This window comes from Triticum aestivum, chromosome 7A, assembly GCF_018294505.1.
Source record: "Triticum aestivum cultivar Chinese Spring chromosome 7A, IWGSC CS RefSeq v2.1, whole genome shotgun sequence".
Taxonomy (NCBI): Eukaryota; Viridiplantae; Streptophyta; class Magnoliopsida; order Poales; family Poaceae; genus Triticum; species Triticum aestivum.
The window spans coordinates 146,787,057-146,793,056 of NC_057812.1; positions in this window are offsets into that span (position 1 = coordinate 146,787,057).

The window sequence follows — 6,000 nt, forward strand, 5'->3', positions numbered from 1 at the left end:
GGATAGATTGGTAGGAAAAGACCATCGCTCGTCCCCGACCGCCACTCATAAGGATGCACAAGCCAGGTACACTTCATGCTTCAAATTTGTTACACAACTTTAACCATACGTGCATGCTACGGGACTTGCTAACTTCAACACAAGTATTTCTCAAATTCACAACTACTCAACTAGCACGACTATGATATTATCACCTCCATATCTCAAAACAATTATCAAGCATCAAACTTATCTTAGTATTCAACCCACTAAAAAGAAAGTTTCACATATCTTGAATACCAAGTATATTAACATTAAGCAAATTACCATGCTATTAACGACTCTCAAAATAATCTAAGTGAAGCATAAGAGATCAAGTTTCTTTAAAACAAACCACCACCGTGCTCTAAAAGATCTAAGTGAAGCACTAGAGCAAAAATTATCACGCTCAAAAAGATATAAGTGAAGCACATAGAGTAAACTATCAAGCTCAAAAGATATAAGTGAAGCACATAGAGTATTCTAACAAATTTCAATTCATACATGGCTCTCTCAAAAGGTGTGTACAGCAAGGATGATTGTGGTAGACTAACAAGCAAAGACACAAATAATACAAGACGCTCCTAGCAAAACATATATCATGTGGTGAATAAAAATATAGCTCCAAGTAAATTACCGATGGAAGTGGACAAAAGAGGGGATGCCTTTCGGGGCATCCCCAAGCTTTGACTTTTTGGTGTCCTTGGATTATCTTGGGGGTGCCATGGGCATCCCCAAGCTTAGGCTCTTGCCACTCCTTGTTCCATAATCCATCAAAAGAATTCACCCAAAACTTGAAAACTTCACAACACAAAACTCAATAGAAATATCGTGAGCTCCGTTAGAGAAAGAAAACAAAAGACTACTTTAAGGTACTGTAGTGAACTTGTTCTTTATTTGTATTGGTGTTAAACCTACTGTATTCCAACTTCTCTATGGTTTATAAACTATTTTACTAGCCATAGATTCATCAAAATAAGCAAACAACACACGCAAAACAGAATCTGTCAAAAACAGAACAGTCTGTAGTAATCTGTTACTAATGCAAACTTCTGGAACCCAAAAAATTCTACCAAAATTAGACGACCTGGGAAATTTTTTTATTGATCAGCATCAATTGGAATCACTATTTTATCACGTTCTGGTGATTTTTGACAATTCGGGCACTAAGCGCAAAGATTCTGGAAATTACAGCAAGATCAAATAACTATCTTCCAAGAAGATCTAATAGGTTTAACTTGGCACAAACACTAATTAAAAGATAAAACCACATCTAAAAAGAATCTAGATGGGTTATTTATTCCTAAACAGAACCAAAAACAAAAAACACAAAATAAAATTGGGTTGCCTCCCAACAAGCGCTATCGTTTAACGCCCCTAGCTAGGCATAAAAGCAAGGATGGATCTAGGTATTGCCATCTTTGGTAGGCAATCCATAAGTGGCTCTCATGATAGATTCATATGGTAATTTTATTTTATTTCTAGGAAAGTGTTCCATGCCCTTCTTTAAGGGAAATTGGAATTTAATATTCCCTTCCTTCATATCAATAATTGCACCAATCGTTCTGAGGAAAGGTCTACCAAGAATAATAGGACATGAAGGATTGCAATCTATATCAAGAACGATAAAATCTACGGGCACATAATTCCTATTTGCAACAATAAGAACATCATTAATTCTTCCCATAGGCTTTTTGATAGTGGAATCCGCAAGATGCAAGTTTAGAGAGCAATCATCAAAGTCACGGAAATCTAGCAAATCACACAAAGCTTTGGGGATAGTAGAGACACTAGCACCCAAATCACACAAAGCATGAAACTCATAATTTTTAATTTTAATCTTAATTGTAGGTTCCCACTCATCATGGAGTTTTCTAGGGATAGAAACTTTCAACTCAAGCTTTTCTTCATAAGATTGCATTAAGGCGTCAACAATGTGTTCGGTAAAGGCCTTATTTCGACTATAAGCATGAGGAGAATTTAACACGGATTGCAACAAGGAAATACAATCAATTAAAGAGCAATTTTCATAGTTGAATTCCTTGAGATCCAAAATAGTGGATTTAGCAATATCTAGATTTTTATTTCTTTCAACCCCTTTTTTATCAATTTCACCATCAGGATCTAAAAACTCAGAATTCTTAGAACGCCTTCTAGGCAAGGGAAGATCATAATCAGATTCATCAAGATTCATATTGCAAAACAAAGATTTAATAGGGGACACATCAATAACTTTCAGATCTTCATCTTGATTCTCATAGTTATTCGGGTTAGCGGCCATCTTATTGACTAAGGTGGCTTGCATATCCGAAATTTCAGCGGTCAGTTTTTCAAGATGAGCAATTTGGGCTCTTACACCATCAAATTCTTTGGACATATCATCGAGCTCTTTATTCATATAACTCATAAAACTCTTTTGTTCCTTAAGCTCGTTTCTAAAGAAATTATTATGCTCAAATTGTAAGACCATAAGCTTCCTGACATCGTTTTCGATATCTTCTAGCCTTTTAAGGTGAAGATCACCAAAATTAGGTAAGGCCGTCGTGATGAACAAGCAAGCAAACTAACACATGAGCAAACAAAAGGCAATGGGAAAAAGAGGAGGAGATTGGGAAAGAGAGGGCAAATAAAACGGCAACGGAGAAGTGGGGGAGAGGAAAACGAGAGGCAAATGGCAAATAATGTAATGCGAGAGGTAGAGATTGTGATGGGTACTTGGTATGTTGACTTTTACGTAGGCTTCCCCGGCAACGGCGCCAAAAATGGCTCGTTGACGGGAGAGTAAATCTTGACTTGACTTGGCGTAGGCCTCCTTGGCAACGGCGCCAGAAATGGCTCATTGATGGGAGAGTAAATCTTGACTTGACTTGGCGTAGGCCTCCCCGGCAACGGCGCCAGAAATCCTTCTTGCTACATCTCGAGCTAGCGTTGGTTTTCCCCGAAGAGGAGGGGGTGATGCAGCACAGTAGCGTAAGTATTTCCCTCAGTTTTTGAGAACCAAGGTATCAATCCAGTAGGAGGTCACGCGCAAGTCCCTCGTACCTGCACAAAACGGTAGCAACTCGCAACCAACGCTTAGGGGTTGTCAATCCCTTCACGGTCACTTACGAGAGTGAGATCTGATAGATATAACATTTTTGGTATTTTTGGTATAAAAATGCAAAGTGAAAAGTAAAAGCAAAACAAGTAAAATAAAGTAATGGAGATTGATATGATGAGAATAGACCCGGGGGCCATAGGTTTCACTAGTGGCTTCTCTCAAGAGCATAGATATTCTATGGTGGGTGAACAAATTACTGTTGAGCAATTGATAGAATTGAACATAGTTATGAGGTTATCTAGGTATGATCATGTATATAGGCATCACGTCCGTGACAAGTAGACCGACTCCTGCCTGCATCTACTACTATTACTCCACTCATCGACCACTATCCAGCATGCATCTAGAGTATTAAGTTAAAAATAGAGTAACGCCTTAAGCAAGATGACATGATGTAGAGGAATAAATTCATGCAATATGATAAATACCCCATCTTGTTATCCTCGATGGCAACAATACAATACGTGCCTTGCAACTCTTTCTATCACTGAGTAAGGACACCGCAAGATTGAACCCAAAGCTAAGCACTTCTCCCATTGCAAGAACTACCAATCTAGTTGGCCAAACCAAACGGATAATTCGAAGAGACTTGCAAAGATAACTCAATCATACATAAAAGAATTCAGAGAAGATTCAAATATTATTCATAGATAAGTTGGATCATAAACCCACAATTCATCGGTCTCAACAAACACACCGCAAAAAGAAGATTACATCGAATAGATCTCCACGAGAGAGGGGGAGAACATTGTATTGAGATCCAAAAAGAGAGAAGAAGCCATCTAGCTACTAGCTATGGACCAGAAGGTCTGAAGTAAACTACTCACACTTCATCGGAAGGGCTATGGTGTTGATGTAGAAGCCCTCCGTGATGGATGCCCTCTCCGATGGAGCTCCGAAACAGGCCCCAAGATGGGATCTCGTGGATACAGGAAGTTGCGGAGGTGGAATTAGGTTTTTGGCTCCGTCTCTGGTCTAATGGGGGTACGTAGGTATATATAGGAGGAAGGAGCACGTCGGTGGAGCTCCGAGGGGCCCACAAGGCAGGGGGCGCGCACAGGGGGGCGCGCCCTCCACCCTCGTGACCTCCCTGGAAACTTCTTGGAGTAGGGTCCAAGTCTCCTGGATCACGTTCGGTGAGAAGATCACGTTCCCGAAGGTTTCATTCCGTTTGGACTCCGTTTGATATTCTGTTTCCTCGAAATACTGAAATAGGCAAAAAAACAGCAATTCTGGGCTGGGCCTCCGGTTAATAGGTTAGTCCCAAAAATAATATAAAAGTGGAAAATAAAGCCCAATATAGTCCAAAACAGTAGATAAAGTAGCATGGAGCAATCAAAAATTATAGATACGTTGGAGACGTATCAATGATCTTCTAGTGTCCCATAATGTTCTAAAGATTGCTCATGAGGCCATGATTGCTAAGGTAACATCTAGTGAGCCTCATGTGGATACTAGCACTACTTCTAGTCAAAATGCTATGTTGCCATGTGCTAGTCCTTGTAATTCATCTACTAACAATGTTGGTACATCTTGTGATGAATTGCTTTCCTTGCCTTGTTGCTCTAACAATGAAGCTTATACTTCCTCTAGTACTTGTGTTGAGACTAACCATGTAGAGGAAATCAAAGAGCTCAAGGCCCAAGTCATTTCTTTGAAGAAAGACTTGGAAAAGAGTCATGAAGGGAAATTCACACTCAACAATATCTTGAGTGTGCAAAAATCCCCCAATGACAAAGGTGGACTTTGATTTAACTCCAAGAAGAAGAAGAAGAAGTCCAAGATGAACAAAAAGAAGGGCCAAGAACAAGTCAAGAATTCGGCCAAGATTGTTTGCTTCAAGTGAAAAGTAGAAGGGCATCATGTTAGATCTTGCCCATTGAAGAAGAAGGCCATTAGTGACAAGCAACAAGGGAAGCGGCCACAAGTTCGATCTCATGCTCAACCACAAGTTGAAGAAAGTCCTCTTCCCAAGAATCCTCAAGCTAATGCTTTTCAAGTTGAGAAATCAAGTGAGAAGAAAGTGAAGAGTAGACGTTGCTACTTATGTCGTGAGAAAGGTCACCTCACCCCTTCATGCACTAGTGGTAACTTATCCAACCCAATTATTATTGATGATATCTATTCTCTTGGGAAGGATAAGGTTGGCAATGTGTTTGCCAAAGATGTTGGTACTCAAAGTGGTGTCAAGAAGAGAACCATTTGGGTAGCCAAGCCTATTGTGACTAACCTCTTAGGACCAAACTTGGTTGGGGACCAACAAGCTCAAACTTGATCAATAGGTGTTGTTGGAGGGCATTGGAGACTTGGCTACTTTATGAAGAATTAAGGGGAGTTCATCATTCTAATTGTATCAAGCCAAGTTATTCGAATTATCAAGTTTCTATCTTATATCCAATGTTTCTCCATGCGGTAACTCGTGCTTAAAGTGTTTACATTGATAGTTACTTACCCCTTTGCATGTTTTGTTTTGTTCCTTGCATGTGTTTGTATATGTTGTGCTTCCAACTTGATTATCTTGAGCAATCAAGTATGTGTGTGTTGGTTTGCACATCATGTACGTGTGTGTCATGCATTGAGCCTTTTGCATCTTGTTCTTTTCTTAGTTGTCTCTTGTGAGAGATTAATGTAATATCCCATTATGGGGGAGTGATGTGCTTTGTGCACCTCACAATCCTATATATGTGTGTACATGTGTAATACCATCTAGTATTGATATTTCAAGATTATCTAGTCGGTATGTGGTATGTCTTCTCATGAGAAATTCAAATTCTATATTGTCCATTAATTATCTTGTGTTGGATCGTTATTTTGCCTCTTGTTTATTTTTAATTGGTATCACATTATGGGGGAGTAATATGCTATGTTTATATTACTAGCCT